The sequence below is a fragment of the Lissotriton helveticus genome, chromosome 4_1 (assembly GCF_964261635.1).
Source record: "Lissotriton helveticus chromosome 4_1, aLisHel1.1, whole genome shotgun sequence".
NCBI classification, from domain to species: domain Eukaryota; kingdom Metazoa; phylum Chordata; class Amphibia; order Caudata; family Salamandridae; genus Lissotriton; species Lissotriton helveticus.
The window spans coordinates 1,692,471,772-1,692,490,826 of record NC_136063.1 but is presented as its reverse complement, the minus strand read 5'-3'; the positions used below and the strand labels follow the sequence as shown (position 1 = coordinate 1,692,490,826).

At 51.6% G+C, this 19,055-nt stretch overlaps 25 non-coding genes across 25 annotated transcripts; 17 read left to right on the top strand and 8 right to left on the bottom strand.

Annotated features, from left to right (window-relative positions):
- The first annotated feature begins 444 nt into the window (after positions 1-444).
- On the top strand, positions 445-516 carry TRNAE-CUC (transfer RNA glutamic acid (anticodon CUC)). The gene has a single exon. It is a non-coding gene; the product is annotated as a tRNA-Glu (tRNA).
- A 1,110-nt stretch (positions 517-1,626) lies between these two features.
- Positions 1,627-1,709, bottom strand: TRNAL-UAA (transfer RNA leucine (anticodon UAA)). The gene has a single exon. It is a non-coding gene; the product is annotated as a tRNA-Leu (tRNA).
- A 243-nt stretch (positions 1,710-1,952) lies between these two features.
- On the top strand, positions 1,953-2,024 carry TRNAE-UUC (transfer RNA glutamic acid (anticodon UUC)). The gene has a single exon. It is a non-coding gene; the product is annotated as a tRNA-Glu (tRNA).
- A 625-nt stretch (positions 2,025-2,649) lies between these two features.
- On the top strand, positions 2,650-2,721 carry TRNAE-CUC (transfer RNA glutamic acid (anticodon CUC)). The gene has a single exon. It is a non-coding gene; the product is annotated as a tRNA-Glu (tRNA).
- Positions 2,722-3,810: 1,089 nt separating this feature from the next.
- Positions 3,811-3,893, bottom strand: TRNAL-UAA (transfer RNA leucine (anticodon UAA)). Its single transcript has one exon. It is a non-coding gene; the product is annotated as a tRNA-Leu (tRNA).
- Positions 3,894-4,136: 243 nt separating this feature from the next.
- On the top strand, positions 4,137-4,208 carry TRNAE-UUC (transfer RNA glutamic acid (anticodon UUC)). Its single transcript has one exon. It is a non-coding gene; the product is annotated as a tRNA-Glu (tRNA).
- Positions 4,209-4,833: 625 nt separating this feature from the next.
- On the top strand, positions 4,834-4,905 carry TRNAE-CUC (transfer RNA glutamic acid (anticodon CUC)). Its single transcript has one exon. It is a non-coding gene; the product is annotated as a tRNA-Glu (tRNA).
- Positions 4,906-6,015: 1,110 nt separating this feature from the next.
- TRNAL-UAA (transfer RNA leucine (anticodon UAA)) lies at positions 6,016-6,098 on the bottom strand. The gene has a single exon. It is a non-coding gene; the product is annotated as a tRNA-Leu (tRNA).
- Positions 6,099-6,341: 243 nt separating this feature from the next.
- On the top strand, positions 6,342-6,413 carry TRNAE-UUC (transfer RNA glutamic acid (anticodon UUC)). Its single transcript has one exon. It is a non-coding gene; the product is annotated as a tRNA-Glu (tRNA).
- A 625-nt stretch (positions 6,414-7,038) lies between these two features.
- On the top strand, positions 7,039-7,110 carry TRNAE-CUC (transfer RNA glutamic acid (anticodon CUC)). Its single transcript has one exon. It is a non-coding gene; the product is annotated as a tRNA-Glu (tRNA).
- Positions 7,111-8,211: 1,101 nt separating this feature from the next.
- On the bottom strand, positions 8,212-8,294 carry TRNAL-UAA (transfer RNA leucine (anticodon UAA)). Its single transcript has one exon. It is a non-coding gene; the product is annotated as a tRNA-Leu (tRNA).
- A 243-nt stretch (positions 8,295-8,537) lies between these two features.
- TRNAE-UUC (transfer RNA glutamic acid (anticodon UUC)) lies at positions 8,538-8,609 on the top strand. Its single transcript has one exon. It is a non-coding gene; the product is annotated as a tRNA-Glu (tRNA).
- A 625-nt stretch (positions 8,610-9,234) lies between these two features.
- Positions 9,235-9,306, top strand: TRNAE-CUC (transfer RNA glutamic acid (anticodon CUC)). The gene has a single exon. It is a non-coding gene; the product is annotated as a tRNA-Glu (tRNA).
- Positions 9,307-10,407: 1,101 nt separating this feature from the next.
- TRNAL-UAA (transfer RNA leucine (anticodon UAA)) lies at positions 10,408-10,490 on the bottom strand. The gene has a single exon. It is a non-coding gene; the product is annotated as a tRNA-Leu (tRNA).
- A 243-nt stretch (positions 10,491-10,733) lies between these two features.
- TRNAE-UUC (transfer RNA glutamic acid (anticodon UUC)) lies at positions 10,734-10,805 on the top strand. Its single transcript has one exon. It is a non-coding gene; the product is annotated as a tRNA-Glu (tRNA).
- A 625-nt stretch (positions 10,806-11,430) lies between these two features.
- On the top strand, positions 11,431-11,502 carry TRNAE-CUC (transfer RNA glutamic acid (anticodon CUC)). The gene has a single exon. It is a non-coding gene; the product is annotated as a tRNA-Glu (tRNA).
- Positions 11,503-12,591: 1,089 nt separating this feature from the next.
- TRNAL-UAA (transfer RNA leucine (anticodon UAA)) lies at positions 12,592-12,674 on the bottom strand. Its single transcript has one exon. It is a non-coding gene; the product is annotated as a tRNA-Leu (tRNA).
- Positions 12,675-12,917: 243 nt separating this feature from the next.
- TRNAE-UUC (transfer RNA glutamic acid (anticodon UUC)) lies at positions 12,918-12,989 on the top strand. Its single transcript has one exon. It is a non-coding gene; the product is annotated as a tRNA-Glu (tRNA).
- A 625-nt stretch (positions 12,990-13,614) lies between these two features.
- TRNAE-CUC (transfer RNA glutamic acid (anticodon CUC)) lies at positions 13,615-13,686 on the top strand. The gene has a single exon. It is a non-coding gene; the product is annotated as a tRNA-Glu (tRNA).
- Positions 13,687-14,796: 1,110 nt separating this feature from the next.
- TRNAL-UAA (transfer RNA leucine (anticodon UAA)) lies at positions 14,797-14,879 on the bottom strand. Its single transcript has one exon. It is a non-coding gene; the product is annotated as a tRNA-Leu (tRNA).
- A 243-nt stretch (positions 14,880-15,122) lies between these two features.
- On the top strand, positions 15,123-15,194 carry TRNAE-UUC (transfer RNA glutamic acid (anticodon UUC)). The gene has a single exon. It is a non-coding gene; the product is annotated as a tRNA-Glu (tRNA).
- Positions 15,195-15,819: 625 nt separating this feature from the next.
- TRNAE-CUC (transfer RNA glutamic acid (anticodon CUC)) lies at positions 15,820-15,891 on the top strand. Its single transcript has one exon. It is a non-coding gene; the product is annotated as a tRNA-Glu (tRNA).
- Positions 15,892-16,992: 1,101 nt separating this feature from the next.
- On the bottom strand, positions 16,993-17,075 carry TRNAL-UAA (transfer RNA leucine (anticodon UAA)). Its single transcript has one exon. It is a non-coding gene; the product is annotated as a tRNA-Leu (tRNA).
- Positions 17,076-17,318: 243 nt separating this feature from the next.
- TRNAE-UUC (transfer RNA glutamic acid (anticodon UUC)) lies at positions 17,319-17,390 on the top strand. Its single transcript has one exon. It is a non-coding gene; the product is annotated as a tRNA-Glu (tRNA).
- Positions 17,391-18,015: 625 nt separating this feature from the next.
- TRNAE-CUC (transfer RNA glutamic acid (anticodon CUC)) lies at positions 18,016-18,087 on the top strand. Its single transcript has one exon. It is a non-coding gene; the product is annotated as a tRNA-Glu (tRNA).
- The last annotated feature ends 968 nt before the right edge of the window (positions 18,088-19,055 follow it).

Below are 19,055 nucleotides of genomic sequence, written 5' to 3'. Positions count from 1 at the left end.
GTCTGGTGCTCTATGTGTGTGTAAAGTGCAGTACCAGCTCACCAGAAAGGTAAATTGCTGGAAACCCCTGCTGTGATGCATACATCTACTTTGGAGCACTCTTCTCCCTTGCACTCTTGAATCGCTTAAGAGCAATGTATTCTTCCAGCAAGCTGAATAACGAGACAGGGTTGAGAAAGTGTTCCAGCTGTCTGTGCGCCATCAGCAGCCACTAGGTGTCCCTCTTGTGTTTTCCCGTGGATCCCGATTGTACAGGAATTCATCGGTTCAGTAGCAAGGGGGAGAGGATGGCCTGTGCTTGGAAGGGACAGACAGTCGGGTGGCATTATGAGGATTTTTTCAATTTCTGATTCATATGTGCTGTAGAGAAAAATAAGCTTTCAGCCCCCATGAGCTTTGTCATTCGGAAAGCAGTGTATGAACTTTTGCTGCATGGCACTGGGCTCCCTGGTGGTCTAGTGGTTAGGATTCGGCGCTCTCACCGCCGCGGCCCGGGTTCGATTCCCGGTCAGGGAAAAGTCCTTCTTCTTCCCTTCAAAACTTTTCCTTCCCGTAGGTCGCGGGCTTCTCAAAATGAAGTTGCTTTCTGACTCACAGTTTCCCTAGCATCACGCAGTATAGCTCCAAATATCATTTTCGCAAGGTCCCTTTATAGCTGCTTTCCACAGCGGGAGGAAAGTCACTTGTGTAAGGCTCTTGAGCAAGTGAGACCCTGTATTCCAAAGTGCAATTCCTTTTGTAGGCTTCTGACCACATGGCGTGCGGCAGGAAGTCTCCTTTGACAGGCCTGCAGTTTTTTTTCCAAATGGCATCCTGGACCCATTGCAACCCACCTTTTTGCTAAAATGGAAGTCTGGATCTGGGTAAGAAAAAACTGAGCTGCATGTACGGAAAAAAGCAGAGGCCAGCCACAGGGAGGGTGTGGCCAGGGCTGTCTGATTTGCATACTGACCTGTGGCATCTTGGGAATGTATAGGCTTTGGAGCTTAACGGGTGCTGCAGGGGTCTGCCTGGCTGGAGAGATGCCTGTCTGGTACACCCCTCAGGACAGACGGTGCCTTCCGTTCGAACATGGAGGGTGAGGGACATGGGTCACCCTCTTATACAGGGGTGTGGCTGTGGGCAGGATGGGTTGTGGGGGACCCGTCAGGGCATTGCCCGTTTGGAAGCCCGTTCGGAAGGCCAGAGGAGGCGGGGGCAGGGAACTCTCCTCAATTTTCCCCCAGAGGTTTGGGGAAAAGCCTTTGCACGTTTGAGCCAGCCGGGCCTGCATCAGCAGATCCTGCTCCTCTGGCAAGGGAGAGCTTGTAGGTGAAATCAAAAAAGGGGAGAAATCTGCAAGAGCCGGGTTAAAAAATTCCAGGGGCAGACCCATGTTCCCCAGGAAGCAAGTACTTCCTCCTGCTCCCTTCAGTGGGAAAAGATATAGGAGGTGTATTTCTCTAAGCAGGGGATCTGCGTAGATGGCACTGCATTGCTTTGGGAAGCATCCATGCTGGTAGCAGAATAGCAGCAGACCCCACAGCTGAGACTTGAATGGGGACTGTTGGAGAGGGGCAGTGGAAGGGCGCAGGAAAATGCTTTTCAAAAGCATCTGCACTTTCTTACAAAGCAGCTGAAAACCCATACCAGGAATGGGGCTCGAACCCATGCGGACAAACGTCCATTGGATCTTAAGTCCAACGCCTTAACCACTCGGCCACCCTGGTGAGACCCAAGGCCCAGCTTTACTCAACTCCCTTTTTCTGCTGGCTGCTGCAGCACCGGCTGTCCAGCAAGAGCTGTTTGCGGAGTTAAAAGGCTTTTGCAGGAGGCTAAAGGTAAATGCTTATGACAAACACACTGTGTGACACCTAACTTTCTCCCACTCGGACTTTACGGGCAATTTTTATATTGGAGTTAGCTTAGTCACAATAAGGAGGTGAGCAAGGCAAACACACAAGAGCATCTCCTCCCTGGTGGTCTAGTGGCTAGGATTCGGCGCTTTCACCGCCGCGGCCCGGGTTCGATTCCCGGTCAGGGAAGATACCTCTAAAGCATAGATTTGAGTGTTTTGTCCCAGTAGCTTTTTTTAAACGAAGGTCCTTAAAAAGGTACCCCTACCCATGAACGAAAGAGGAGGAAAGGGACTGGGTCCCCTGTGCCCCAGGTTGTTTTGCTCCCATTGCCCTCAGCCACCTTTATGCGCACGCACTCCTCTACCCAGTCTGGTGCTCTATGTGTGTGTAAAGTGCAGTACCAGCTCACCAGAAAGGTAAATTGCTGGAAACCCCTGCTGTGATGCATACATCTACTTTGGAGCACTCTTCTCCCTTGCACTCTTGAATCGCTTAAGAGCAATGTATTCTTCCAGCAAGCTGAATAACGAGACAGGGTTGAGAAAGTGTTCCAGCTGTCTGTGCGCCATCAGCAGCCACTAGGTGTCCCTCTTGTGTTTTCCCGTGGATCCCGATTGTACAGGAATTCATCGGTTCAGTAGCAAGGGGGAGAGGATGGCCTGTGCTTGGAAGTGACAGACAGTCGGGTGGCATTATGAGGATTTTTTCAATTTCTGATTCATATGTGCTGTAGAGAAAAATAAGCTTTCAGCCCCCATGAGCTTTGTCATTCGGAAAGCAGTGTATGAACTTTTGCTGCATGGCACTGGGCTCCCTGGTGGTCTAGTGGTTAGGATTCGGCGCTCTCACCGCCGCGGCCCGGGTTCGATTCCCGGTCAGGGAAAAGTCCTTCTTCTGCCCTTGAAAACTTTTCCTTCCCGTAGGTCGCGGGCTTCTCAAAATGAAGTTGCTTTCTGACTCACAGTTTGCCTAGCATCACGCAGTATAGCTCCAAATATCATTTTCGCAAGGTCCCTTTATAGCTGCTTTCCACAACGGGAGGAAAGTCACTTGTGCAAGGCTCTTGAGCAAGTGAGACCCTGTATTCCAAAGTGCAATTCCTTTTGTAGGCTTCTGACCACATGGCGTGCGGCAGGAAGTCTCCTTTGACAGGCCTGCAGGCTTTGTTTCCAAATGGCATCCTGGACCCATTGCAACCCACCTTTTTGCTAAAATGGAAGTCTGGATCTGGGTAAGAAAAAACTGAGCTGCACGTACGGAAAAAAGCAGACGCCAGCCACAGGGAGGGTGTGGCCAGGGCAGTCTGATTTGCATACTGACCTGTGGCATCTTGGGAATGTATAGGCTTTGGAGCTTAACGGGTGCTGCAGGGGTCTGCCTGGCTGGAGAGATGCCTGTCTGGTACACCCCTCAGGACAGACGGTGCCTTCCGTTCGAACATGGAGGGTGAGGGACATGGGTCACCCTCTTATACAGGGGTGTGGCTGTGGGCAGGACGGGTTGTGGGGGACCCGTCAGGGCATTGCCCGTTCGGAAGGCGAGAGGAGGGAACTCTCCTCAATTTTCCCCCAGAGGTTTGGGGAAAAGCCTTTGCACGTTTGAGCCAGCCGGGCCTGCATCAGCAGATCCTGCTCCTCTGGCAAGGGAGAGCTTGTAGGTGAAATCAAAAAAGGGGAGAAATCTGCAAGAGCCGGGTTAAAAAATTCCAGGGGCAGACCCATGTTCCCCAGGAAGCAAGTACTTCCTCCTGCTCCCTTCAGTGGGAAAAGATATAGGAGGTGTATTTCTCTAAGCAGGGGATCTGCGTAGATGGCACTGCATTGCTTTGGGAAGCATCCATGCTGGTAGCAGAATAGCAGCAGACCCCACAGCTGAGACTTGAATGGGGACTGTTGGAGAGGGGCAGTGGAAGGGCGCAGGAAAATGCTTTTCAAAAGCATCTGCACTTTCTTACAAAGCAGCTGAAAACCCATACCAGGAATGGGGCTCGAACCCATGCGGACAAACGTCCATTGGATCTTAAGTCCAACGCCTTAACCACTCGGCCACCCTGGTGAGACCCAAGGCCCAGCTTTACTCAACTCCCTTTTTCTGCTGGCTGCTGCAGCACCGGCTGTCCAGCAAGAGCTGTTTGCGGAGTTAAAAGGCTTTTGCAGGAGGCTAAAGGTAAATGCTTATGACAAACACACTGTGTGACACCTAACTTTCTCCCACTCGGACTTTACGGGCAATTTTTATATTGGAGTTAGCTTAGTCACAATAAGGAGGTGAGCAAGGCAAGCACACAAGAGCATCTCCTCCCTGGTGGTCTAGTGGCTAGGATTCGGCGCTTTCACCGCCGCGGCCCGGGTTCGATTCCCGGTCAGGGAAGATACCTCTAAAGCATAGATTTGAGTGTTTTGTCCCAGTAGCTTTTTTTAAACGAAGGTCCTTAAAAAGGTACCCCTACCCATGAACGAAAGAGGAGGAAAGGGACTGGGTCCACTGTGCCCCAGGTTGTTTTGCTCCCATTGCCCTCAGCCACCTTTATGCGCACGCACTCCTCCACCCAGTCTGGTGCTCTATGTGTGTGTAAAGTGCAGTACCAGCTCACCAGAAAGGTAAATTGCTGGAAACCCCTGCTGTGATGCATACATCTACTTTGGAGCACTCTTCTCCCTTGCACTCTTGAATCGCTTAAGAGCAATGTATTCTTCCAGCAAGCTGAATAACGAGACAGGGTTGAGAAAGTGTTCCAGCTGTCTGTGCGCCATCAGCAGCCACTAGGTGTCCCTCTTGTGTTTTCCCGTGGATCCCGATTGTACAGGAATTCATCGGTTCAGTAGCAAGGGGGAGAGGATGGCCTGTGCTTGGAAGGGACAGACAGTCGGGTGGCATTATGAGGATTTTTTCAATTTCTGATTCATATGTGCTGTAGAGAAAAATAAGCTTTCAGCCCCCATGAGCTTTGTCATTCGGAAAGCAGTGTATGAACTTTTGCTGCATGGCACTGGGCTCCCTGGTGGTCTAGTGGTTAGGATTCGGCGCTCTCACCGCCGCGGCCCGGGTTCGATTCCCGGTCAGGGAAAAGTCCTTCTTCTTCCCTTCAAAACTTTTCCTTCCCGTAGGTCGCGGGCTTCTCAAAATGAAGTTGCTTTCTGACTCACAGTTTCCCTAGCATCACGCAGTATAGCTCCAAATATCATTTTCGCAAGGTCCCTTTATAGCTGCTTTCCACAGCGGGAGGAAAGTCACTTGTGTAAGGCTCTTGAGCAAGTGAGACCCTGTATTCCAAAGTGCAATTCCTTTTGTAGGCTTCTGACCACATGGCGTGCGGCAGGAAGTCTCCTTTGACAGGCCTGCAGTTTTTTTTCCAAATGGCATCCTGGACCCATTGCAACCCACCTTTTTGCTAAAATGGAAGTCTGGATCTGGGTAAGAAAAAACTGAGCTGCATGTACGGAAAAAAGCAGAGGCCAGCCACAGGGAGGGTGTGGCCAGGGCTGTCTGATTTGCATACTGACCTGTGGCATCTTGGGAATGTATAGGCTTTGGAGCTTAACGGGTGCTGCAGGGGTCTGCCTGGCTGGAGAGATGCCTGTCTGGTACACCCCTCAGGACAGACGGTGCCTTCCGTTCGAACATGGAGGGTGAGGGACATGGGTCACCCTCTTATACAGGGGTGTGGCTGTGGGCAGGACGGGTTGTGGGGGACCCGTCAGGGCATTGCCCGTTTGGAAGCCCGTTCGGAAGGCCAGAGGAGGCGGGGGCAGGGAACTCTCCTCAATTTTCCCCCAGAGGTTTGGGGAAAAGCCTTTGCACGTTTGAGCCAGCCGGGCCTGCATCAGCAGATCCTGCTCCTCTGGCAAGGGAGAGCTTGTAGGTGAAATCAAAAAAGGGGAGAAATCTGCAAGAGCCGGGTTAAAAACTTCCAGGGGCAGACCCATGTTCCCCAGGAAGCAAGTACTTCCTCCTGCTCCCTTCAGTGGGAAAAGATATAGGAGGTGTATTTCTCTAAGCAGGGGATCTGCGTAGATGGCACTGCATTGCTTTGGGAAGCATCCATGCTGGTAGCAGAATAGCAGCAGACCCCACAGCTGAGACTTGAATGGGGACTGTTGGAGAGGGGCAGTGGAAGGGCGCAGGAAAATGCTTTTCAAAAGCATCTGCACTTTCTTACAAAGCAGCTGAAAACCCATACCAGGAATGGGGCTCGAACCTATGCGGACAAACGTCCATTGGATCTTAAGTCCAACGCCTTAACCACTCGGCCACCCTGGTGAGACCCAAGGCCCAGCTTTACTCAACTCCCTTTTTCTGCTGGCTGCTGCAGCACCGGCTGTCCAGCAAGAGCTGTTTGCGGAGTTAAAAGGCTTTTGCAGGAGGCTAAAGGTAAATGCTTATGACAAACACACTGTGTGACACCTAACTTTCTCCCACTCGGACTTTACGGGCAATTTTTATATTGGAGTTAGCTTAGTCACAATAAGGAGGTGAGCAAGGCAAGCACACAAGAGCATCTCCTCCCTGGTGGTCTAGTGGCTAGGATTCGGCGCTTTCACCGCCGCGGCCCGGGTTCGATTCCCGGTCAGGGAAGATACCTCTAAAGCATAGATTTGAGTGTTTTGTCCCAGTAGCTTTTTTTAAACGAAGGTCCTTAAAAAGGTACCCCTACCCATGAACGAAAGAGGAGGAAAGGGACTGGGTCCCCTGTGCCCCAGGTTGTTTTGCTCCCATTGCCCTCAGCCACCTTTATGCGCACGCACTCCTCTACCCAGTCTGGTGCTCTATGTGTGTGTAAAGTGCAGTACCAGCTCACCAGAAAGGTAAATTGCTGGAAACCCCTGCTGTGATGCATACATCTACTTTGGAGCACTCTTCTCCCTTGCACTCTTGAATCGCTTAAGAGCAATGTATTCTTCCAGCAAGCTGAATAACGAGACAGGGTTGAGAAAGTGTTCCAGCTGTCTGTGCGCCATCAGCAGCCACTAGGTGTCCCTCTTGTGTTTTCCCGTGGATCCCGATTGTACAGGAATTCATCGGTTCAGTAGCAAGGGGGAGAGGATGGCCTGTGCTTGGAAGTGACAGACAGTCGGGTGGCATTATGAGGATTTTTTCAATTTCTGATTCATATGTGCTGTAGAGAAAAATAAGCTTTCAGCCCCCATGAGCTTTGTCATTCGGAAAGCAGTGTATGAACTTTTGCTGCATGGCACTGGGCTCCCTGGTGGTCTAGTGGTTAGGATTCGGCGCTCTCACCGCCGCGGCCCGGGTTCGATTCCCGGTCAGGGAAAAGTCCTTCTTCTGCCCTTGAAAACTTTTCCTTCCCGTAGGTCGCGGGCTTCTCAAAATGAAGTTGCTTTCTGACTCACAGTTTGCCTAGCATCACGCAGTATAGCTCCAAATATCATTTTCGCGAGGTCCCTTTATAGCTGCTTTCCACAACGGGAGGAAAGTCACTTGTGCAAGGCTCTTGAGCAAGTGAGACCCTGTATTCCAAAGTGCAATTCCTTTTGTAGGCTTCTGACCACATGGCGTGCGGCAGGAAGTCTCCTTTGACAGGCCTGCAGGCTTTGTTTCCAAATGGCATCCTGGACCCATTGCAACCCACCTTTTTGCTAAAATGGAAGTCTGGATCTGGGTAAGAAAAAACTGAGCTGCACGTACGGAAAAAAGCAGACGCCAGCCACAGGGAGGGTGTGGCCAGGGCAGTCTGATTTGCATACTGACCTGTGGCATCTTGGGAATGTATAGGCTTTGGAGCTTAACGGGTGCTGCAGGGGTCTGCCTGGCTGGAGAGATGCCTGTCTGGTACACCCCTCAGGACAGACGGTGCCTTCCGTTCGAACATGGAGGGTGAGGGACATGGGTCACCCTCTTATACAGGGGTGTGGCTGTGGGCAGGACGGGTTGTGGGGGACCCGTCAGGGCATTGCCCGTTTGGAAGCCCGTTCGGAAGGCGAGAGGAGGGAACTCTCCTCAATTTTCCCCCAGAGGTTTGGGGAAAAGCCTTTGCACGTTTGAGCCAGCCGGGCCTGCATCAGCAGATCCTGCTCCTCTGGCAAGGGAGAGCTTGTAGGTGAAATCAAAAAAGGGGAGAAATCTGCAAGAGCCGGGTTAAAAACTTCCAGGGGCAGACCCATGTTCCCCAGGAAGCAAGTACTTCCTCCTGCTCCCTTCAGTGGGAAAAGATATAGGAGGTGTATTTCTCTAAGCAGGGGATCTGCGTAGATGGCACTGCATTGCTTTGGGAAGCATCCATGCTGGTAGCAGAATAGCAGCAGACCCCACAGCTGAGACTTGAATGGGGACTGTTGGAGAGGGGCAGTGGAAGGGCGCAGGAAAATGCTTTTCAAAAGCATCTGCACTTTCTTACAAAGCAGCTGAAAACCCATACCAGGAATGGGGCTCGAACCCATGCGGACAAACGTCCATTGGATCTTAAGTCCAACGCCTTAACCACTCGGCCACCCTGGTGAGACCCAAGGCCCAGCTTTACTCAACTCCCTTTTTCTGCTGGCTGCTGCAGCACCGGCTGTCCAGCAAGAGCTGTTTGCGGAGTTAAAAGGCTTTTGCAGGAGGCTAAAGGTAAATGCTTATGACAAACACACTGTGTGACACCTAACTTTCTCCCACTCGGACTTTACGGGCAATTTTTATATTGGAGTTAGCTTAGTCACAATAAGGAGGTGAGCAAGGCAAGCACACAAGAGCATCTCCTCCCTGGTGGTCTAGTGGCTAGGATTCGGCGCTTTCACCGCCGCGGCCCGGGTTCGATTCCCGGTCAGGGAAGATACCTCTAAAGCATAGATTTGAGTGTTTTGTCCCAGTAGCTTTTTTTAAACGAAGGTCCTTAAAAAGGTACCCCTACCCATGAACGAAAGAGGAGGAAAGGGACTGGGTCCCCTGTGCCCCAGGTTGTTTTGCTCCCATTGCCCTCAGCCACCTTTATGCGCACGCACTCCTCTACCCAGTCTGGTGCTCTATGTGTGTGTAAAGTGCAGTACCAGCTCACCAGAAAGGTAAATTGCTGGAAACCCCTGCTGTGATGCATACATCTACTTTGGAGCACTCTTCTCCCTTGCACTCTTGAATCGCTTAAGAGCAATGTATTCTTCCAGCAAGCTGAATAACGAGACAGGGTTGAGAAAGTGTTCCAGCTGTCTGTGCGCCATCAGCAGCCACTAGGTGTCCCTCTTGTGTTTTCCCGTGGATCCCGATTGTACAGGAATTCATCGGTTCAGTAGCAAGGGGGAGAGGATGGCCTGTGCTTGGAAGTGACAGACAGTCGGGTGGCATTATGAGGATTTTTTCAATTTCTGATTCATATGTGCTGTAGAGAAAAATAAGCTTTCAGCCCCCATGAGCTTTGTCATTCGGAAAGCAGTGTATGAACTTTTGCTGCATGGCACTGGGCTCCCTGGTGGTCTAGTGGTTAGGATTCGGCGCTCTCACCGCCGCGGCCCGGGTTCGATTCCCGGTCAGGGAAAAGTCCTTCTTCTGCCCTTGAAAACTTTTCCTTCCCGTAGGTCGCGGGCTTCTCAAAATGAAGTTGCTTTCTGACTCACAGTTTGCCTAGCATCACGCAGTATAGCTCCAAATATCATTTTCGCAAGGTCCCTTTATAGCTGCTTTCCACAACGGGAGGAAAGTCACTTGTGCAAGGCTCTTGAGCAAGTGAGACCCTGTATTCCAAAGTGCAATTCCTTTTGTAGGCTTCTGACCACATGGCGTGCGGCAGGAAGTCTCCTTTGACAGGCCTGCAGGCTTTGTTTCCAAATGGCATCCTGGACCCATTGCAACCCACCTTTTTGCTAAAATGGAAGTCTGGATCTGGGTAAGAAAAAACTGAGCTGCACGTACGGAAAAAAGCAGACGCCAGCCACAGGGAGGGTGTGGCCAGGGCAGTCTGATTTGCATACTGACCTGTGGCATCTTGGGAATGTATAGGCTTTGGAGCTTAACGGGTGCTGCAGGGGTCTGCCTGGCTGGAGAGATGCCTGTCTGGTACACCCCTCAGGACAGACGGTGCCTTCCGTTCGAACATGGAGGGTGAGGGACATGGGTCACCCTCTTATACAGGGGTGTGGCTGTGGGCAGGACGGGTTGTGGGGGACCCGTCAGGGCATTGCCCGTTTGGAAGCCCGTTCGGAAGGCGAGAGGAGGGAACTCTCCTCAATTTTCCCCCAGAGGTTTGGGGAAAAGCCTTTGCACGTTTGAGCCAGCCGGGCCTGCATCAGCAGATCCTGCTCCTCTGGCAAGGGAGAGCTTGTAGGTGAAATCAAAAAAGGGGAGAAATCTGCAAGAGCCGGGTTAAAAACTTCCAGGGGCAGATCCATGTTCCCCAGGAAGCAAGTACTTCCTCCTGCTCCCTTCAGTGGGAAAAGATATAGGAGGTGTATTTCTCTAAGCAGGGGATCTGCGTAGATGGCACTGCATTGCTTTGGGAAGCATCCATGCTGGTAGCAGAATAGCAGCAGACCCCACAGCTGAGACTTGAATGGGGACTGTTGGAGAGGGGCAGTGGAAGGGCGCAGGAAAATGCTTTTCAAAAGCATCTGCACTTTCTTACAAAGCAGCTGAAAACCCATACCAGGAATGGGGCTCGAACCCATGCGGACAAACGTCCATTGGATCTTAAGTCCAACGCCTTAACCACTCGGCCACCCTGGTGAGACCCAAGGCCCAGCTTTACTCAACTCCCTTTTTCTGCTGGCTGCTGCAGCACCGGCTGTCCAGCAAGAGCTGTTTGCGGAGTTAAAAGGCTTTTGCAGGAGGCTAAAGGTAAATGCTTATGACAAACACACTGTGTGACACCTAACTTTCTCCCACTCGGACTTTACGGGCAATTTTTATATTGGAGTTAGCTTAGTCACAATAAGGAGGTGAGCAAGGCAAGCACACAAGAGCATCTCCTCCCTGGTGGTCTAGTGGCTAGGATTCGGCGCTTTCACCGCCGCGGCCCGGGTTCGATTCCCGGTCAGGGAAGATACCTCTAAAGCATAGATTTGAGTGTTTTGTCCCAGTAGCTTTTTTTAAACGAAGGTCCTTAAAAAGGTACCCCTACCCATGAACGAAAGAGGAGGAAAGGGACTGGGTCCCCTGTGCCCCAGGTTGTTTTGCTCCCATTGCCCTCAGCCACCTTTATGCGCACGCACTCCTCTACCCAGTCTGGTGCTCTATGTGTGTGTAAAGTGCAGTACCAGCTCACCAGAAAGGTAAATTGCTGGAAACCCCTGCTGTGATGCATACATCTACTTTGGAGCACTCTTCTCCCTTGCACTCTTGAATCGCTTAAGAGCAATGTATTCTTCCAGCAAGCTGAATAACGAGACAGGGTTGAGAAAGTGTTCCAGCTGTCTGTGCGCCATCAGCAGCCACTAGGTGTCCCTCTTGTGTTTTCCCGTGGATCCCGATTGTACAGGAATTCATCGGTTCAGTAGCAAGGGGGAGAGGATGGCCTGTGCTTGGAAGTGACAGACAGTCGGGTGGCATTATGAGGATTTTTTCAATTTCTGATTCATATGTGCTGTAGAGAAAAATAAGCTTTCAGCCCCCATGAGCTTTGTCATTCGGAAAGCAGTGTATGAACTTTTGCTGCATGGCACTGGGCTCCCTGGTGGTCTAGTGGTTAGGATTCGGCGCTCTCACCGCCGCGGCCCGGGTTCGATTCCCGGTCAGGGAAAAGTCCTTCTTCTGCCCTTGAAAACTTTTCCTTCCCGTAGGTCGCGGGCTTCTCAAAATGAAGTTGCTTTCTGACTCACAGTTTGCCTAGCATCACGCAGTATAGCTCCAAATATCATTTTCGCAAGGTCCCTTTATAGCTGCTTTCCACAACGGGAGGAAAGTCACTTGTGCAAGGCTCTTGAGCAAGTGAGACCCTGTATTCCAAAGTGCAATTCCTTTTGTAGGCTTCTGACCACATGGCGTGCGGCAGGAAGTCTCCTTTGACAGGCCTGCAGGCTTTGTTTCCAAATGGCATCCTGGACCCATTGCAACCCACCTTTTTGCTAAAATGGAAGTCTGGATCTGGGTAAGAAAAAACTGAGCTGCACGTACGGAAAAAAGCAGACGCCAGCCACAGGGAGGGTGTGGCCAGGGCAGTCTGATTTGCATACTGACCTGTGGCATCTTGGGAATGTATAGGCTTTGGAGCTTAACGGGTGCTGCAGGGGTCTGCCTGGCTGGAGAGATGCCTGTCTGGTACACCCCTCAGGACAGACGGTGCCTTCCGTTCGAACATGGAGGGTGAGGGACATGGGTCACCCTCTTATACAGGGGTGTGGCTGTGGGCAGGACGGGTTGTGGGGGACCCGTCAGGGCATTGCCCGTTCGGAAGGCGAGAGGAGGGAACTCTCCTCAATTTTCCCCCAGAGGTTTGGGGAAAAGCCTTTGCACGTTTGAGCCAGCCGGGCCTGCATCAGCAGATCCTGCTCCTCTGGCAAGGGAGAGCTTGTAGGTGAAATCAAAAAAGGGGAGAAATCTGCAAGAGCCGGGTTAAAAAATTCCAGGGGCAGACCCATGTTCCCCAGGAAGCAAGTACTTCCTCCTGCTCCCTTCAGTGGGAAAAGATATAGGAGGTGTATTTCTCTAAGCAGGGGATCTGCGTAGATGGCACTGCATTGCTTTGGGAAGCATCCATGCTGGTAGCAGAATAGCAGCAGACCCCACAGCTGAGACTTGAATGGGGACTGTTGGAGAGGGGCAGTGGAAGGGCGCAGGAAAATGCTTTTCAAAAGCATCTGCACTTTCTTACAAAGCAGCTGAAAACCCATACCAGGAATGGGGCTCGAACCCATGCGGACAAACGTCCATTGGATCTTAAGTCCAACGCCTTAACCACTCGGCCACCCTGGTGAGACCCAAGGCCCAGCTTTACTCAACTCCCTTTTTCTGCTGGCTGCTGCAGCACCGGCTGTCCAGCAAGAGCTGTTTGCGGAGTTAAAAGGCTTTTGCAGGAGGCTAAAGGTAAATGCTTATGACAAACACACTGTGTGACACCTAACTTTCTCCCACTCGGACTTTACGGGCAATTTTTATATTGGAGTTAGCTTAGTCACAATAAGGAGGTGAGCAAGGCAAGCACACAAGAGCATCTCCTCCCTGGTGGTCTAGTGGCTAGGATTCGGCGCTTTCACCGCCGCGGCCCGGGTTCGATTCCCGGTCAGGGAAGATACCTCTAAAGCATAGATTTGAGTGTTTTGTCCCAGTAGCTTTTTTTAAACGAAGGTCCTTAAAAAGGTACCCCTACCCATGAACGAAAGAGGAGGAAAGGGACTGGGTCCACTGTGCCCCAGGTTGTTTTGCTCCCATTGCCCTCAGCCACCTTTATGCGCACGCACTCCTCCACCCAGTCTGGTGCTCTATGTGTGTGTAAAGTGCAGTACCAGCTCACCAGAAAGGTAAATTGCTGGAAACCCCTGCTGTGATGCATACATCTACTTTGGAGCACTCTTCTCCCTTGCACTCTTGAATCGCTTAAGAGCAATGTATTCTTCCAGCAAGCTGAATAACGAGACAGGGTTGAGAAAGTGTTCCAGCTGTCTGTGCGCCATCAGCAGCCACTAGGTGTCCCTCTTGTGTTTTCCCGTGGATCCCGATTGTACAGGAATTCATCGGTTCAGTAGCAAGGGGGAGAGGATGGCCTGTGCTTGGAAGGGACAGACAGTCGGGTGGCATTATGAGGATTTTTTCAATTTCTGATTCATATGTGCTGTAGAGAAAAATAAGCTTTCAGCCCCCATGAGCTTTGTCATTCGGAAAGCAGTGTATGAACTTTTGCTGCATGGCACTGGGCTCCCTGGTGGTCTAGTGGTTAGGATTCGGCGCTCTCACCGCCGCGGCCCGGGTTCGATTCCCGGTCAGGGAAAAGTCCTTCTTCTTCCCTTCAAAACTTTTCCTTCCCGTAGGTCGCGGGCTTCTCAAAATGAAGTTGCTTTCTGACTCACAGTTTCCCTAGCATCACGCAGTATAGCTCCAAATATCATTTTCGCAAGGTCCCTTTATAGCTGCTTTCCACAGCGGGAGGAAAGTCACTTGTGTAAGGCTCTTGAGCAAGTGAGACCCTGTATTCCAAAGTGCAATTCCTTTTGTAGGCTTCTGACCACATGGCGTGCGGCAGGAAGTCTCCTTTGACAGGCCTGCAGTTTTTTTTCCAAATGGCATCCTGGACCCATTGCAACCCACCTTTTTGCTAAAATGGAAGTCTGGATCTGGGTAAGAAAAAACTGAGCTGCATGTACGGAAAAAAGCAGAGGCCAGCCACAGGGAGGGTGTGGCCAGGGCTGTCTGATTTGCATACTGACCTGTGGCATCTTGGGAATGTATAGGCTTTGGAGCTTAACGGGTGCTGCAGGGGTCTGCCTGGCTGGAGAGATGCCTGTCTGGTACACCCCTCAGGACAGACGGTGCCTTCCGTTCGAACATGGAGGGTGAGGGACATGGGTCACCCTCTTATACAGGGGTGTGGCTGTGGGCAGGACGGGTTGTGGGGGACCCGTCAGGGCATTGCCCGTTTGGAAGCCCGTTCGGAAGGCCAGAGGAGGCGGGGGCAGGGAACTCTCCTCAATTTTCCCCCAGAGGTTTGGGGAAAAGCCTTTGCACGTTTGAGCCAGCCGGGCCTGCATCAGCAGATCCTGCTCCTCTGGCAAGGGAGAGCTTGTAGGTGAAATCAAAAAAGGGGAGAAATCTGCAAGAGCCGGGTTAAAAACTTCCAGGGGCAGACCCATGTTCCCCAGGAAGCAAGTACTTCCTCCTGCTCCCTTCAGTGGGAAAAGATATAGGAGGTGTATTTCTCTAAGCAGGGGATCTGCGTAGATGGCACTGCATTGCTTTGGGAAGCATCCATGCTGGTAGCAGAATAGCAGCAGACCCCACAGCTGAGACTTGAATGGGGACTGTTGGAGAGGGGCAGTGGAAGGGCGCAGGAAAATGCTTTTCAAAAGCATCTGCACTTTCTTACAAAGCAGCTGAAAACCCATACCAGGAATGGGGCTCGAACCTATGCGGACAAACGTCCATTGGATCTTAAGTCCAACGCCTTAACCACTCGGCCACCCTGGTGAGACCCAAGGCCCAGCTTTACTCAACTCCCTTTTTCTGCTGGCTGCTGCAGCACCGGCTGTCCAGCAAGAGCTGTTTGCGGAGTTAAAAGGCTTTTGCAGGAGGCTAAAGGTAAATGCTTATGACAAACACACTGTGTGACACCTAACTTTCTCCCACTCGGACTTTACGGGCAATTTTTATATTGGAGTTAGCTTAGTCACAATAAGGAGGTGAGCAAGGCAAGCACACAAGAGCATCTCCTCCCTGGTGGTCTAGTGGCTAGGATTCGGCGCTTTCACCGCCGCGGCCCGGGTTCGATTCCCGGTCAGGGAAGATACCTCTAAAGCATAGATTTGAGTGTTTTGTCCCAGTAGCTTTTTTTAAACGAAGGTCCTTAAAAAGGTACCCCTACCCATGAACGAAAGAGGAGGAAAGGGACTGGGTCCCCTGTGCCCCAGGTTGTTTTGCTCCCATTGCCCTCAGCCACCTTTATGCGCACGCACTCCTCTACCCAGTCTGGTGCTCTATGTGTGTGTAAAGTGCAGTACCAGCTCACCAGAAAGGTAAATTGCTGGAAACCCCTGCTGTGATGCATACATCTACTTTGGAGCACTCTTCTCCCTTGCACTCTTGAATCGCTTAAGAGCAATGTATTCTTCCAGCAAGCTGAATAACGAGACAGGGTTGAGAAAGTGTTCCAGCTGTCTGTGCGCCATCAGCAGCCACTAGGTGTCCCTCTTGTGTTTTCCCGTGGATCCCGATTGTACAGGAATTCATCGGTTCAGTAGCAAGGGGGAGAGGATGGCCTGTGCTTGGAAGTGACAGACAGTCGGGTGGCATTATGAGGATTTTTTCAATTTCTGATTCATATGTGCTGTAGAGAAAAATAAGCTTTCAGCCCCCATGAGCTTTGTCATTCGGAAAGCAGTGTATGAACTTTTGCTGCATGGCACTGGGCTCCCTGGTGGTCTAGTGGTTAGGATTCGGCGCTCTCACCGCCGCGGCCCGGGTTCGATTCCCGGTCAGGGAAAAGTCCTTCTTCTGCCCTTGAAAACTTTTCCTTCCCGTAGGTCGCGGGCTTCTCAAAATGAAGTTGCTTTCTGACTCACAGTTTGCCTAGCATCACGCAGTATAGCTCCAAATATCATTTTCGCGAGGTCCCTTTATAGCTGCTTTCCACAACGGGAGGAAAGTCACTTGTGCAAGGCTCTTGAGCAAGTGAGACCCTGTATTCCAAAGTGCAATTCCTTTTGTAGGCTTCTGACCACATGGCGTGCGGCAGGAAGTCTCCTTTGACAGGCCTGCAGGCTTTGTTTCCAAATGGCATCCTGGACCCATTGCAACCCACCTTTTTGCTAAAATGGAAGTCTGGATCTGGGTAAGAAAAAACTGAGCTGCACGTACGGAAAAAAGCAGACGCCAGCCACAGGGAGGGTGTGGCCAGGGCAGTCTGATTTGCATACTGACCTGTGGCATCTTGGGAATGTATAGGCTTTGGAGCTTAACGGGTGCTGCAGGGGTCTGCCTGGCTGGAGAGATGCCTGTCTGGTACACCCCTCAGGACAGACGGTGCCTTCCGTTCGAACATGGAGGGTGAGGGACATGGGTCACCCTCTTATACAGGGGTGTGGCTGTGGGCAGGACGGGTTGTGGGGGACCCGTCAGGGCATTGCCCGTTTGGAAGCCCGTTCGGAAGGCGAGAGGAGGGAACTCTCCTCAATTTTCCCCCAGAGGTTTGGGGAAAAGCCTTTGCACGTTTGAGCCAGCCGGGCCTGCATCAGCAGATCCTGCTCCTCTGGCAAGGGAGAGCTTGTAGGTGAAATCAAAAAAGGGGAGAAATCTGCAAGAGCCGGGTTAAAAACTTCCAGGGGCAGACCCATGTTCCCCAGGAAGCAAGTACTTCCTCCTGCTCCCTTCAGTGGGAAAAGATATAGGAGGTGTATTTCTCTAAGCAGGGGATCTGCGTAGATGGCACTGCATTGCTTTGGGAAGCATCCATGCTGGTAGCAGAATAGCAGCAGACCCCACAGCTGAGACTTGAATGGGGACTGTTGGAGAGGGGCAGTGGAAGGGCGCAGGAAAATGCTTTTCAAAAGCATCTGCACTTTCTTACAAAGCAGCTGAAAACCCATACCAGGAATGGGGCTCGAACCCATGCGGACAAACGTCCATTGGATCTTAAGTCCAACGCCTTAACCACTCGGCCACCCTGGTGAGACCCAAGGCCCAGCTTTACTCAACTCCCTTTTTCTGCTGGCTGCTGCAGCACCGGCTGTCCAGCAAGAGCTGTTTGCGGAGTTAAAAGGCTTTTGCAGGAGGCTAAAGGTAAATGCTTATGACAAACACACTGTGTGACACCTAACTTTCTCCCACTCGGACTTTACGGGCAATTTTTATATTGGAGTTAGCTTAGTCACAATAAGGAGGTGAGCAAGGCAAGCACACAAGAGCATCTCCTCCCTGGTGGTCTAGTGGCTAGGATTCGGCGCTTTCACCGCCGCGGCCCGGGTTCGATTCCCGGTCAGGGAAGATACCTCTAAAGCATAGATTTGAGTGTTTTGTCCCAGTAGCTTTTTTTAAACGAAGGTCCTTAAAAAGGTACCCCTACCCATGAACGAAAGAGGAGGAAAGGGACTGGGTCCCCTGTGCCCCAGGTTGTTTTGCTCCCATTGCCCTCAGCCACCTTTATGCGCACGCACTCCTCTACCCAGTCTGGTGCTCTATGTGTGTGTAAAGTGCAGTACCAGCTCACCAGAAAGGTAAATTGCTGGAAACCCCTGCTGTGATGCATACATCTACTTTGGAGCACTCTTCTCCCTTGCACTCTTGAATCGCTTAAGAGCAATGTATTCTTCCAGCAAGCTGAATAACGAGACAGGGTTGAGAAAGTGTTCCAGCTGTCTGTGCGCCATCAGCAGCCACTAGGTGTCCCTCTTGTGTTTTCCCGTGGATCCCGATTGTACAGGAATTCATCGGTTCAGTAGCAAGGGGGAGAGGATGGCCTGTGCTTGGAAGTGACAGACAGTCGGGTGGCATTATGAGGATTTTTTCAATTTCTGATTCATATGTGCTGTAGAGAAAAATAAGCTTTCAGCCCCCATGAGCTTTGTCATTCGGAAAGCAGTGTATGAACTTTTGCTGCATGGCACTGGGCTCCCTGGTGGTCTAGTGGTTAGGATTCGGCGCTCTCACCGCCGCGGCCCGGGTTCGATTCCCGGTCAGGGAAAAGTCCTTCTTCTGCCCTTGAAAACTTTTCCTTCCCGTAGGTCGCGGGCTTCTCAAAATGAAGTTGCTTTCTGACTCACAGTTTGCCTAGCATCACGCAGTATAGCTCCAAATATCATTTTCGCAAGGTCCCTTTATAGCTGCTTTCCACAACGGGAGGAAAGTCACTTGTGCAAGGCTCTTGAGCAAGTGAGACCCTGTATTCCAAAGTGCAATTCCTTTTGTAGGCTTCTGACCACATGGCGTGCGGCAGGAAGTCTCCTTTGACAGGCCTGCAGGCTTTGTTTCCAAATGGCATCCTGGACCCATTGCAACCCACCTTTTTGCTAAAATGGAAGTCTGGATCTGGGTAAGAAAAAACTGAGCTGCACGTACGGAAAAAAGCAGACGCCAGCCACAGGGAGGGTGTGGCCAGGGCAGTCTGATTTGCATACTGACCTGTGGCATCTTGGGAATGTATAGGCTTTGGAGCTTAACGGGTGCTGCAGGGGTCTGCCTGGCTGGAGAGATGCCTGTCTGGTACACCCCTCAGGACAGACGGTGCCTTCCGTTCGAACATGGAGGGTGAGGGACATGGGTCACCCTCTTATACAGGGGTGTGGCTGTGGGCAGGACGGGTTGTGGGGGACCCGTCAGGGCATTGCCCGTTTGGAAGCCCGTTCGGAAGGCGAGAGGAGGGAACTCTCCTCAATTTTCCCCCAGAGGTTTGGGGAAAAGCCTTTGCACGTTTGAGCCAGCCGGGCCTGCATCAGCAGATCCTGCTCCTCTGGCAAGGGAGAGCTTGTAGGTGAAATCAAAAAAGGGGAGAAATCTGCAAGAGCCGGGTTAAAAACTTCCAGGGGCAGATCCATGTTCCCCAGGAAGCAAGTACTTCCTCCTGCTCCCTTCAGTGGGAAAAGATATAGGAGGTGTATTTCTCTAAGCAGGGGATCTGCGTAGATGGCACTGCATTGCTTTGGGAAGCATCCA